Source organism: Gossypium arboreum, chromosome 6, assembly GCF_025698485.1.
Source record: "Gossypium arboreum isolate Shixiya-1 chromosome 6, ASM2569848v2, whole genome shotgun sequence".
NCBI lineage: Eukaryota > Viridiplantae > Streptophyta > Magnoliopsida > Malvales > Malvaceae > Gossypium > Gossypium arboreum.
In genome coordinates this window covers 48,624,039-48,639,364 of record NC_069075.1, presented here as the reverse complement: position 1 = coordinate 48,639,364, position 15,326 = coordinate 48,624,039, and the positions used below count along the sequence as shown (strand labels likewise).

At 35.4% G+C, this 15,326-nt stretch overlaps 1 non-coding gene across 1 annotated transcript; it reads right to left on the bottom strand.

Moving 5' to 3' along the window:
- Nucleotides 1-3,813: 3,813 nt before the first annotated feature.
- On the bottom strand, nucleotides 3,814-3,920 carry LOC128294691 (small nucleolar RNA R71). Its single transcript, XR_008284998.1, has one exon. It is a non-coding gene; the product is annotated as a small nucleolar RNA R71 (small nucleolar RNA).
- Nucleotides 3,921-15,326: the final 11,406 nt, after the last annotated feature.

Genomic DNA, 15,326 nt, shown 5'->3' with positions numbered 1-15,326 from the left:
AACACCCTTATTAGCCTCTTAAAAATCGGCCACAACAACCCCACACTCCTCAAATACTCAGAATTTCAGTTAAATTACAACATTCACACGACACTAGTAGTAAAAATAAATCCCCTTGATCGCGCAGAGATTCGAACTCCAGACCTCTACCCCCTAACACTCCACTTAACCACTAGAATAGGAAGCCCATTCTGACATATTTTACCAACATTTATTAATAAGCCTACTGATTAGAGATAGGGGTTTATTCATTTAAAAAGAAAAATTTGCCCAAGCCAAGGCTTGAACTTGAGACCTCTCAGACACTTCTCAGAACACTTAACCACTGAAACAGACATATATTTATGTCACAAACATACGAAAATAAATAAATATATAGGATATTTTTGGGCTTTACAACTAGTCATTGGACGAGCACTAATCGAGTTGCTTTCGTTATGGTATGCCATTGGGGAGAGATCGATCACGATACTTTAGTGGAATGAACTCGTAGCTAAATGAGTTCAATTTAGTAGGTGAAAAGTTGAAACTTAATTATAACTCATTTGAGCACTAATCACATATGTCCAATCGGTCTCTTTGCTAGCTTGTTGAAAGTAGAAATAAAATGCATGTTGAATTAAATAAATAGAAATGGATAGATATGAAAAAAATAGAGAAATGAGAAACATTTGGAAATGAATGTGATTTTCTCCAAAATAAAAATGACTTGAAAATGAATTAAACTGAGATCAAATCATTTTAAGTTTGGAAATGAGAATTCATTTATTTCCAAAATGAATGTGAAAGAAAACTATTTTCGAACTGGCTTTTTTTCCCAACAATTGGTATCAAAGCATTAGGCTATGCTATGTTTATAGTATAATCTGAGACCGAAATTGTCTCTCTTCTTTATGTGTGATTAATTTTTGATTAGATGTGACATTCTTGTAATTGTACGCATGTTTAGGGGAATGTATATGAATGGATGTATGATATTATTTTATAATTATGCATGATAAAGTAATATTGCCAAAGTTGTGATTCTTAGAAAATTAAATGTAATTTTATTAATATCTCGAGTATGTATAAATTAGATCGTGGACTATCATGTTTACATATGATTTAATTACTTTAGAATAAATCATGAGAGTTGGAAATGAACATAGGATTTATGTAATGTATATGTTTCAACGGAACCCAAAGAACAAAGATACATCTAGGCTAATCGAGATGACTCAAACTCGATCCAGCTAAACCAACAATAGATCGAGGTTGTTGGAAACACGAAAATATACACACTTTTCATGCCATTTTTAACTCAAATTCATGCAATTTCGGTAAAATTCTTGCCGAAAAATATATAATTATTATAAAATAATTAAATTGTACTTAAATTATTAAAAATTTGAATTTTAATTTATTTTATAATAAATTTTGATTAATTTTAATCATTTTCGATAGATTCGCACAAAGAGCGAAAAACGACTCGGCAAACACTACTAGAAGCACAAAACTGAGAAGTAATTTTGAAGCATCAAGGTAAATTAATTTTTCAACCAAAGACGGTCCAAATTATGAATATTAATTCATAATATAATTAATTTTAATTTTAATCCAATTTAATTTGGGTTAAATAAATGATTGTTAATTAATTATGAAAAGGGGCCCAATAGAGCTGAACCGAGAAAATCGATCCAACCAGCACTGGGCAGCCCAAAACTATCCCACATGCTGACCCAATCAGCTTTTTTGGCTGATTAACCGGCTTGCAAAATTTCCCTTGAAGACTACTTCAATTTGCATTCAAACCCCTCTAATATTTATGCCTTTCTAGATTTGCCCCTACCTTAAAATAACAAGTTTGAAACCTTCAAACTTGCCACATGTGTGGCCGGCCATGGGGGGACTCTATGGCTGCTGATTTTTGCTATTTTTATCAGCCTTCTCAACCTATAAATACCCCTTTGCCTACTTACTTCAAACACATCTCAAAACCATTCATTTTTCACTTCTCTCTCACTTTTCTTTCTTTATTGTTCTTCATTTTCTTTCCCATTCCCTTGCCGATTTCACCTCTTGAAAAAGAGTCCTTCAACCACCATTTGGAGCAGCATTCAAGTGTTCATGGAAGCCTTGGTTCAATAAGAACAAGCAGAGAAGGAGGAGTGTAGCAAACTAGTCAAGCCTCAGAGAAACACCTGATTTGATTCTTGTTACTTACCCGTTTAATTTTATTATTGTTATGAATATGCCTATGAATATTGGTGATGTTGATATGTTTAATTTAATTAATATGGGTTAAATTTAATTTGTGTTAGGTTGGTTGCATTTTGTCTACTTAAGTTTATTAAAATTATGTTTTTGTTGTTATAGGCCTCGGTAAGATATTTGATTATGTAAAACCATGACTAAGTTATTCTTGCATTACAGTTGTAAGGTAACTAATGAATTAATTATTTAAACGGATTGAAATTATAATTAATTGACATGATACTTAATCATTGCATGTTTAATCATCTAAGGTAGCTGAAGGTTAAATTAGCAACGGTATCTAACGATACACTAGCCTTGCATAACTTGCAAGATTATTGTGTTTAAACTATTTCAATGTAGAAATACATTGTTACCTCACGTAATCTTTTATGTGCTTATGAGGCATAGAGATATGTACAAGAGATTATTTTAATTTCATAAGTACGTATGTGCATTAACACATTTGCTTATTAAATTTTTTTTAGTCAGTTGAATTGACATAGAGATATAGTCAAGAGATAAATGGATTTTAGTAAGTAAGTATGTTCATAAGTTAGCAAACTACTGAGTTGCTGTGAATTTATTCGTAACAACATAAACATGAGTTTAATAATTCTAAGTTAAGAAATGTAAATAATCTAGCACAATTAAGTCATCTTGATTAAAATCATCTTTTGAAATCGTGCATTGGAGCTTTTATTTTATTTTTATTTATTTTACTTAGTTAAAATACTAGTTTTTAATCACCTCCTCAAATCAAAATATTTTTCTTCACCAAAGTGTTTTGAAGATTGCATTCATAAATAATTCTTTTCACAGTCCCTATGGGTATGATAACTCGACATTTACTTGTCACTTTATTACTTGATGCGATTGTGTACACTTGCACATTTTTGTCATTCCAAGTTTTTGGTGCTGTTGCCGGAGATTTTTTTAAAAAGTTATTATTTGTGAATTTGTTAATTTTGCATTTTGGTTTATTTTTCTATTCAACTTTAATTTAATTAATTTTTTTGTATTTGTTTAAATTGTTTATGAGTATTGATCGAGTCATCGATTAACTCCCCGCAGACCCTGAGATTGAAAGAAATTTTCGACAGCGAAGAAGACAAGCAAATCAGAGAAGGAACGAAGAGATAAACTTTGAAAATCCAAATCAAGAAAATAAAGCAAACCCTCCTCAAAATCCTATCCTTATTGTTGACGATAGCGATAGAGGTCTAAGATAGTATGTCGTGCTGATGTTTCATGATCTTAATCTAGGTATTAGGAGACCTGAAATCTAGACACAATAGTTCGAGCTGAAGCCAGTCATGTTCTAGATGCTTTAGACAAGGCCAATTCAGTGGAATGCCTACTGAAGATCCTCATCTTCACTTAAGACTGTTTATGATGGCCAGTGATTCTTTCAAGTTAGCCGGAGTACCCGAAGCTGCACTACGATTAAATTTGTTCCCATATTCATTAAGGGACAGAGCTCGAGCCTAGTTGAACTCATTACCACCAAATTCAATTTCCACATGGCAAAAGTTAGCAGAAAGATTCCTCATGAAGTATTTCCCGCCTAGCAAGAATGCTAAGTTGAGGAACAAGATCACTAGTTTCCAACAAATGGATGACAAGTCCTTGTATGAGGCATGGGAAAGGTACAAAGAATTACTACAAAAATGCCCTCATCACAGAATTCCTCATTGCATTTAACTTGAGATGCTCTATAACGTTCTTAATGCCCACACGAGTATAGTAGTGGATGCTTCTGCTAACAATGCTCTCCTTTCTAAGTCTTATAATGAGGCTTATGAAATCATCAAGAGGATTACGAGTAACAATTATCAATGGCCAACCAATTTAGTAGTGTCAGGAAGGCTAGTTGTTGGAGTACATGAAATGGACGCTTTCACTTCACTTGTATCTCAGGTATCCTTAATATCCCCAATGCTTAAAAATTTTACCACTAATGGGTTTAATAGTTTTGCAGTTCAGCCACTAAACCAATTTGAAAATATAGCCTATGTCTATTGTGAGAAAGGACATCTATTCGAAGAATGTCCATGAAACCCATAATCCGTGTGTTACATGGGTAACCAGAACCAAAATCAAGGAAGGTAAGGACTACAATCCAATTTCTATAACCATAATGGTGAAACCACCTGAATATTTCCTGGAGTAACCAAGGGGTTGGAACCAGTAACACTTATGCAGGACCTAGACTGACCCAACCACCTATTTTCCCCTAGCAAGTTCAGAAACCAACTCAAACTAAACCTTCCCATAGCTTAGAGAACCTATCGAAGGCATATATGGAAAAAAAATGACGCCACTCTAAGGAATTTGGAGAATCAAGTAGGTCAACTTGCTATTGAAATTAGGAACCATCCACAAGCTGCTTTACCTAGTGATACGAAGAATCCGACGAATTTAGGGAAGGAGCATTGTAAAACATTAACACTAAAAAGCAGAAAGACATTACAGCCCAACACCATCGAAGTTGAAGAGGAGCCAGCTGATGCTCAAGACTCAATGGAAGTTCAACCGAGTGTTGAAATTCTAGTTTTACCGGAACCAAAATTTGCAAAATCCGAAAGGTAACTTCTGAACCAGTTAATTCTGACAAACAAACAACTTTGTTAGATGCAGGGTTGCCACAGAAGATGAAACAACAAGTTCCAATAAAGAATCCTCCACCACCCTACCTTTAAAGACTTCATAAGCGGAAACAAGAAGTCCAGTTCAAGAAGTTCCTAGACGTATTCAAGCAACCTCATATCAACATCCCGTTGGTTGAAGCACTTGAACAAATGCTGAACTATGTCAAATTCATGAAGGATATCCTGTCTAAAAAATAAAGACTAGGAGAATTTGAGATGGTAGCCCTGATGAAGGAATGTAGTGCATATATTCAAGACAAACTACCCTTGAAGTTGAAAGATCCTAGATGTTATACCATACCTTGCAACATTGGAACAACATATTATGGTAAGGCACTATGTGATTTGGGTGCAAGTACCAACTTGATGCCTATGTCAATATTCAGAAAGTTTGGGATAGGTAAAGTTAGACCTATTACGGTTACACTTCAATTAGTAGGTCAATCTTTAGCACATCTAGAAGGAAAAATCGAGGATGTATTGGTACGTGTAGATACATTTATTTTTCCTGCTGACTTTGTTATTCTAGACTTTGAAGTAGATAAGGAGGTGCCAATCATCCTAGAAGGCCTTTCCTAGGAACTGAAAGAATTCTTATTGCTGTGTAGAAGGGCGAGCTTACTATGCGTATTCAGGATGATTAGGTATTAATGTTTTAAGTCTATGAAATTTCCTAACACAATTGATGATTGTCCTACAGTATCCGATTTAGAGGAATTAATTATGGAAAGGGAACTTAACTTTGTTGAGAACCCGTTGAAGCAAATTTTGACATCAAACATTCCAAGTGATGAAGAGGAGGGTGAATACTTAACTTTGCTAGAAGCTAATCAAAGGGGATTTAATCCACAATTTTAACACCCCTTACTCATATTCGAAGCCGGAATAAGGTACGAGGCATTACCGGACTTATACATAAGCAATCACACATTTTCGTGTCACCAATTTTGTGTCCAAATTAAAACTTTTCACACACATTCATATCGTCCCTTATATGAGCCTACGAGGCCCAAAACATACTTTGGAAAAGGTTCGGGACTAAACTGAGAACTTTAGAAAAGTTTACAACACTTAGAAATTTTTTCACTAAACAAGGGTCACACGCTTGTGTGGTCTAAAGGATACGCCCATGTGGGCAGCTGTGTGGTCATACATGCCTGTTTCCCTAACCAGTGTAACTTTCTATTTATGATATCATCAACAAATTGAAGTCACACGGCCAAGTCACACGCCTATGTGCTTAGGTTGTATCCTTCACACCGTTGAGACATACGCCTGTGTCTCTGCCCGTGTGCTTGATACTGATACATTCTATTTTGCAACAATTTAGGTGCAAGGGACACACGACCGGATCATACGCCCATGGGGCTGACCGTGTGTCACACACGGCCTAGACACACGCCTGTGTGTCTACTAGTGTGGACAAAAACAAGGCTATTTACCAAGTCATTTTGCCACCCTCACTTGCACACATCTACAGAACTTCAATAGCATAATTCATAATACAAACAAGTAGCCAATGCCATCATAACTAAGGCTTAAACATGTCATTTAAAGCCAACATCTATCATGCTTAAAATATCATACTTTGCCAAACTCAAACATACCACAAGCACATCCGTAATCAAGACAATAACATAACATCCTCATGCCAGTATTTATCATGCATAGAGCATCAACCTTTCTACACAATATCATGCAAAATTTCACATTCACAATTGGCATTAATATACAAATATACTCATAACCAATATTAGCCAACTTCTATGGCTATATACAAAAATGAAGAATACACCTTTTCAAACCAACACATATGGCCAAATTAATAATGACACATATAACCAAAAGACCAAGTCCCTATACATGCCATAGACTCAAAATACTTGAATTCATCAGTACCCAAAGTGATAGCTAGATAGTGTGATAGGAGCTCTGACAATCTCCAACCCGAGCTTGCATATTGACCCTATAAGACATGGGAAAAGAAGGGGGTAAGCTATATAATATAGCTTAGTAAGTTCATATATAAGCAATAAACAACCTCAACCATACATATTTCAAACAATTAACATAATGTAAAACCATACGAATGTCCTTTAAGTCTCATAAGTATAACTTACTCATTTACATTTTACTAAGTGTTTTCCATGTTCAACAATATGAACACACATTATTATAGTCTATCATAATCTCATGGTTATAATTTATTCAATCACAATACATACCCCTTTCAACTTATAAAAATAATTTAACATATTTTGGCTTTAGCTTAACAACCATGATCTTTCCTTTATAACATATTCCAGCAATTAACAAATCACTTCAAATCTCGTAATAAACATGCACATTAATTATGTGTACTCATATTTCCAAGGCATATATCTTAATATCTTTCGATTTCATAATCTTTGATCCTCTCGTACTTTCATAACCATTTTCAATAGACAATTATGGCAATCTTTCATTTTTATCATATCCAATAAATCGCAACTTAAGTGAATAAGACGTGCTATATCACAACGTGATTTGGCCTGAAAGCCAATCACATAATTATCAATCAAATTTACAATGTATTTCATCTATCACAAGGTCATCACAAAGTCATCCCCATAGTGAACATAAACTCACAATATCATGAAATCATTGATTATAAACCTTACGTACATACGTGTACTATTTCAACATAATCTTATATTCATCTTTGTCTTTGACATAATCGTTGAATTTCCCATTGAACCACTTGGAATACAAAAGGAAACTCGGGAATATTGTACACACCGTACCGTACCAATGCCATATCCCAGATATAGTCTTATATGTAATCTCGTATCGATGTGAATAGCCCAGCTATAGTCTTACACGAAATCTCACGTCGATGCCATATCCCAGATATGGTCTTATACGAAGTCTCATACCGATACCATATCCCAGATATGGTCTTACACGTAATCTTAGTAACCCTAATGTCATGACATTTGTATCCTATCTATTCCTAAGGTTCAACCGGGATTTCTCTCTCTCGTCGGAACTTCATCAAATGATGCTCATAGAAATAATCAAACATTTCATACAATATCAAAACATAAAAATAAAACTATAATATTGCATTATTTGCATACGAATTTACCTCCAATGGGACAACGGCGAAAATGACCTATTTGTTCAATATTTGTTTTTCCCCCGATCTAGACTCGAACTTTGTTTTTCTTGATCTATAATATCAAATTTAGCCCACTTATTAGTCACATTATTCAATGTGACCCAAAAATCGTATTATGAAAAAATTACATTTTTGCCCCTAAAGTTTGACATATTTACATTTTTGCCCCTAAGCTCGAAAAATGAAATTTATTCAATTTATTCGATTCCCAAGCCTAGTTGTACCTCTTTTATACTTAAAGCAGCCCACATTTTTCATTAAATCACACTTTTACAGACATTTTTGTAACTTTTACAAATTAGTCCTTTTAGGCATTTTCATTGAAAATCACTTAGTAAAAGTTTTTTTTATCTAACATTAAACTTGCATAATCTACTATTAAACATAAAAATACACAAATTTCTAACATGGGTCAAAACCTAGACCTTCATTATATCTCAAATTGATGGTAGAAATAGATAGATCATGATACAATGATTTTAAAAACATGAAAATCATTAAATAAGAGGCTAGAATGGACTTACAATTGAGCTTGGAAGCTGGAAAAACCCTAGCCATGGTTTCGCCTTGTGAAATTCGGCCATGGGGTTGAAGATGGACAAAAATTGGCTTTTAATTTTGTTTTTAATTCATTTTAATAACCAAATGACCAAAATGCCCTTAATGAAAAACTTTAGTAATATTCCAAACCATGTCCATTTTTGTCCACCAACTTAACCAATGGTCTACTTACCATTTAAGGACCTCCAATTTAAAATTTCACAGCAATTAGACACCTCTAACTTCTAGAACTCAAGTTTTGCACTTTTTACAATTTAATCCTTTTGACTAAATTGAGTGCCCAAACGTCAAAATTTTCGAACGAAATTTAAAAAAAACAATTCCATTAAATTGTAGACCATAAAAATATAATAAAAATGAATTTTATTGTGTCAGATTTGTGGTCCTGAAACCACTGTTCTGACTAGGCAAAAATCAGGTTGTTAGAACAATCCTGCTTTAAATCTTTAGAGTTAGAGAATAGGGATTATGCCCAACCAAAAGCGTCAATTGAGGAGCCACCTAAATTAGAACTGAAGGTACTTCTTCACATTTAAAATATGTTTATTTAGGTAACGCTTCTACTTTGCCCGTGATTGTTTCAGCGAAATTAAGCATAGAGAAAGAAGAAAAACTTATCCAAGTATTAAAACAATTCAAGAAGGCTATCGAATGGACCATAGCTGATATTTGTGGCATTGTCCATCTGTATGCATACATAAGATCATCTTAGAAGATGGCGAGAAAGGGACGATTGATGGAAAACGAAGACTGAACCCTATCATGAAAGACGTGGTAAAGGAAGAAATCATCAAGTGGTTAGATGCGGGTATAATTTACCCCATCTCAGATAGTTCGTAGGTAAGTCTAGTCTAGTACGTGCTAAAGAAATGAGGTATTATGGTCATAAAGAATGAAAAAAACAAGCTAATACCAACCAGAACAGTTACAAGACGGAGAATTTGCATCGATTACTGAAAGCTGAAGAAGACGACAAGGAAGGATCATTTTCCTTTGCCGTTCTTGGACTAAATGCTGGATAGACTCGCAGGGTGAGATTATTACTATTTTTTCGATGGATACTCGGGCTATAATCATATTACAATAGCACCAGAGGAACAACACAAGACAACATTCACCTGCCCATACGGTACATTTGCATGTAGACGCATTCCATTTGGTTTATATAATGCACCTGCTACATTTCAAAGATGTATGATGTCTATTTTTACTGACATGGTTGAGAAATATTTGGAAGTGTTTATGGATGATTTTTCAGTATTCAGAGATACATATGATGATTGCCTAGCCAATATAGTTAAGGTACTAAGGCGAAGCGAAGAAACAAACCTCGTACTCAACTGGGAAAAGTGGCATTTCATGGTAGAAGAAGGTATTGTCCTAGGGCATTAGATAACAAGGAATGGAATCGAGCTAGATAAAGCAAAGGTAGATGTTATCGTGAAACTCCCACCTCTAACATCTGTAAAGGGTGTTGGGAGCTTTTGGGCCACGGCGGTTTCTATCAAAGATTTATCAAGGATTTCTCTAAAATTGCTAAACCTTTATGCAAATTATTGGAGAAGGACACGATGTTCAAATTTGATTATGAATGTGTAAAAGCTTTCAATGATTTGAAAAGTTGGTTAGTTTTAGCACCCATAATCATCACACTAGATTGGGATTTGCTATTTGAATTGATGTGTGACGTAAGTGACTTCACGATAAGAGCTGTGATGGGCCAGCGAAGGAAGAAAGTTTTTCATCCCATCTACTATGCAAGTCAGACTCTGACGAGAGCTTAGTTGAATTATAAAGTAATAGAGAAAGAGTTACTTGCTATTGTGTTTTCTTTTGACAAGTTTTAATCTTATCTTGTAGGTACCAAAGTGACTATCTATACGGACCATTCGACAATTAAGTATTTACTTGCCAAGAAAGAGATTAAACTAAGATTGATCCGATGGGTACTTCGACTTCAAGAGTTCGATCTAGAAATTCAAGATCGAAAGGGAGTAGAAAACCAAGTAGCAGACCTTTTGTCTAGATTGGAGCTGCAAGAAGGAAATTCTCCACTTATACCTATTCATGAGACATTCCCAGATGAACACATACTGAAGGTAAATCATGTCCATAATACCCCTTGGTTTGCTGATATTGCTAACTATTTAGCTTATGGTTTGATGCCGATTGATAAGACATATCATCAAAAGAAAAAGTTTCTTCACGATTTGAAGTACTATTTCTGGAAAGAACCATACTTGTTTAAACAGTGTACAGATCAAATGATCAGAAGATGCATGGTAGAAGATGAAGTACATAAGATTCTATATCATTGCCACTTAGCTTTGAGTGGGGGACACTTTAGAGGTACACGTACTACGGCTAAGGTATTGCAAGCCAGGTTCTTTTGGCCAACATTATTCAAAGACGCATATGCTTATGTAAAGAGTTGTGATCAATGTCAAAGGGTTGGAAGCGTCACCAACAGAAATGAGATGCCCCGAACAAATATCATTGAGGTGGAATTATTCGATGTTTGGGGTATTGACTTTATCAATCCTTTCCCTCCATCTTTTGGTCACAAGTACATATTGGTAGCTGTAGACTACGTGTCTAAATAGTTTGAGGCTGAGGCATATCTAAAAAAAGAAGCTAAGGTTATGATGAAGTTTTTGCAAAAGCATGTGTTCACAAGGTTTGGAACCCCAAGAGCTATCATCAGTGATGAAGGGTCCCATTTTGGGAACAAATGGTTGAAATGGTTACTCAACAAACATGATGTAAAGCACAAGGTTGCCACAGTGTAACGCCCCAATTTATAAGTAATTATTTTTGTATGTTGTGTTACATAAATGCATGCTTGCTTCAGTGGTTAAGTGTCCTGAGAAGTGTTGGAGAAGTCCTGATTTTAAGCCTTAGATTGTGCATAAATTTTGTTTTTACTTGAATAAACCATGTTTCTAGTCAGTAGGCTTCTTAAACAAATGTGGATAAAACATGAAAAAATGGGGCATGTTGGTCTAGGGGTAAGTGGCGTGTAGAGTGTTCTTTGGCGTCTGAGGTTTGAGGCTTGGCAATGCAAAATGAGTGTTTTATTTTTGCGGTGAGTACATGGGAGTGCCCTAGGTTGACCGAAACTCTAAAGGGTTTGAAGAGAGTTCAAATTATTTGGTGGAGAGATTGGAGGAGATGTTAAGGAGTGGATCATGGGATTTGGTAGATGGTTGGAGAGATTTTCGGAGAAAATTGTGGGGAATAGATGGGAAGGAATTGTTGTGCCAAATTGGAACTTTGGGCACTTAAGGAAATCAGTTTTGGGGGAAAGAATTTGGGGTTGATAAACTCATTCCCTTTTTCAGTTTATACCAAATGGTTCTATTTTCTTCTTAGCACTTCCTTGTTGAGGCCGATTATTACTTGACCATTCGGGTATTTTTCTATGCTTTCTGATTTTTGCTCTCCTTTCGACCATTTTCCTCTTGTTAACTGACTTCTTTTCCTTTTCTTTCTGATTTGGTCTCCCTCTCTTGATCGATTGCTTCTAACTCATTTTCCCCTCTCAACACTTTCGGTTTTGACAAGTTACTCTATTGGTTTCCTTGATCTTTTTATGACCATTTTTATCGATTATTCCACCTTCTCCCTCCCACAGTCGGTTGTTGTCCTTAGGCTGAATACCTTGTCTCCTCTCCCCTTTATTTCTTTTCTCTGCTCTCTCTCAATTCCTTCCCTTTCCACTTGGTGCGTTGGCCGAATATTGATTGGTAAGTCCCTGTTTTGCTTCTCCACTTTTGGCTTTTCTCCTTTTTTTCTATTATTGCCGGTTCTCATCTTCTCTCTCATTTGTGGTGCTCTTTTGGTTTTTAGAACTTCTCGAGGAGTGAAAAAGTTTACAAGTGTTACAGAAGCGTTTGAAAACCTTTCTCTCGTCACTCGATTAAAGGTAGCATGACCCTTATTTATCACATGTTGAACTTTGGTGCATGACTTGTGTTATAGGGTGTTGGCCGATTGCCTTATTTTTCCCTATCTCTGGTTTTGTGTTTACAATAAGCCATGTTTTTATGTAATCATCATTAATGGACTTCGCTAGTAATGCAGCTTTTCGACAAGGAGGGTGTAATCAACCTTCATCAATGGTTTAAACGGGCTAAACCACACTCTTTCAATCAGGGCAAGTATCTTATTTTAGGTTAACTGTGTAAAAGATGGTGATTAACCCTATTGTCAAGTGACTAATGGAAAGCCTTGTATGAATGTAGGTTTTGATGCTCGTGGACTTTTAGCACTTTTCGCAAACAAGGTGTGTAAAACACTACCCTTATTCATAAATCGGCAAAAGCCAAAAAAAGTGACCATTGACGCTACACGGGCGTGTGCTCACTTGTATGGTAACCCGAACGAGTAGATGTAGGCATTTGATTGTAGAGGTCACCATGAGCGATTTTATGGGCTTAAGCTATTTTGGGCCACGTTGGGCCGAATGGGCCGTGTGGACCCCACACAGGTAAACCACACGGATGTGTGGAGAATATTGGGCCAGGCTGTGTAGTCCATACGGCCAAAGCCATTTTTGGGTTTTGTAGGCTAAACGGGTGTGTGGGCCTACATGGGCTTGCATTATGGGCCTTGGGCCCATTTACACTATTTAATTGTTAAGGTTGCACGGGTCGCCCAAGACGAATGTGGACCTACTGTTGGGTCGGTAAGTAAACCTAGACCCCAAAGTGATAAATGACTATTATGCCCTTATGAGATGTATGACTGTAATCGAGCATGCAATTTTATATATATTGCATATATGTATGACATTATGATACAATGCATAACATATTGCATGGGGATGGGTTATATTGATTGGAGGAAGTGTACTGTACTGGCAGCTCTGCTACAAATACTGTTTAGTGCCGCAGCCGGTGCTAATTTTAGAGTGTAGGGATAGGTGGGTTGATTTTATCCCCACATGGAGTGTAGGGCTGGACGGAGTGGAGTGTAGAGGTTGGTGGGGTAGGATTTCTAATTGCATATCTGTACTGTTACTATCACTAAAATAGGCTAAGGCCCACACTGATACCGATACTGTAATGGGCTTAGGCTCTAACTGAAACTGAACTGTTACTGAAACAGGCTCAGGCCCAAACTGTATTTGCCTATTGTATGACTGACTGTTTGTTCATTAAGGGATTACACACTGAGTTTTCATAAACTCACCCTTCTATTTATCTGTACAGGTAATCCTTAGGTTTAGGTGGGTCAGTGTTGCGAGGGACTCGAAGGTGGCCACACAACCGCACATGCTTCCATATTTGTTTTTTTACAAGAAATTTAATTTGGGTATTTGTTTTTGTAATAAGACCTCTTTAAATTTTTCACTTTTAATTTGGGATTTTATTTATTTTGATTCATACCTGATAGTAGTAGGACGCGGATTTTCAAAAGATAAATGCTTTTCAAAACACCACATTTACATAACATATTTTAAAAGCTTCCGCAACAAACATTGTTGTAAAGTGTAATAACAATCTAATATGATTAACATTTTGCTAAAACGACTTGAGTTTTAACAATGAACGAGATATCCTAAAATTTCGTTAAGATCACAAAAAGGTTTTAATATAGAATAGGTTTTTCAATGAAATTGTGTTTTTCAAAAAACACTTCAATGTGATATCACCAGATTCGGCCATAATGTCTAGGCCAGGTTTGGGGCGTTACACACAGCTTACTATCTGCAGGCGAATGGGCTAGCTAAACTAGAAAACAAAGAGATCAAAGGCATACTAAAGAAGGTAGTTTGTTAGAACTGACGAGATTGGTCCAAAAGATTAGACGATGCTTTATGGGCCCATAGGACAACATACAAGACACCTTTAGAGATGTCACCCTATAGGTTGGTCTTTGGGAAAGCCTATCATCTGCCCTTGGAGTTAGAGTACAAAGCTTACTGGGCTCTCTAAAAACTCGACTTGGATATTAAGCTTGCTAAAAAGAAACGAATGCTTCAACTCAACCAGTTAGAAGAATTCTGAATGTTCCCATACGAGAATTCCAAATTACTCAAGGAAAGACTTAAAGATATGGCATGACAAGCACATTCGAGTTTGAGAATTTAAAGTAGGTTAGCAAGTCTTGTTATTCAACTCCAAATTAAGGTTCTTTCCAGATAAGTGAAAATCACGTTGGTCCAGTCCATTTACGATTCACCAAGTTTATCCATAAGGAGTTGTCGAACTTCAAAGTAAGGGAGGTAAATTTCGGGTCAATGTTTAGGGCTTAAAACATTACTGGGGAATAAAATTGAACGAGATCAAATCTCGTTAATTTTATTAGATATTTAATTTTCCTTTTTTTAAATAAATGATTTAGAGTATATTTTCGGGATTATTATGTTTAAATAAATTCTGTCTAGGAGAATGAAACTTAAGTGGAACCGCTTGTGACCCCTCCAATCTTTCCTGGAAATTGATTTTAACATATCTTCCAAGAAATTATTCCCTAATGGCAAAATAAATTTTTAGTTTTTCAAATACAAGGGTCAATTTTGATCCAAATCTTAATTGCAACTCAATTTCAAATTTTCTTTAAGTCTAGGTACTTAATTGAATTATTTTCAAAATTTGGTTACTCTTTTTGTAAATATTAAAATTATATGTCTCTTTTGTAAATATTTTCGAAGGCATTTAGAATAAATGTTTCTAATTTAATTTAATAAATAAGATGATAATAACAAGTATATAATT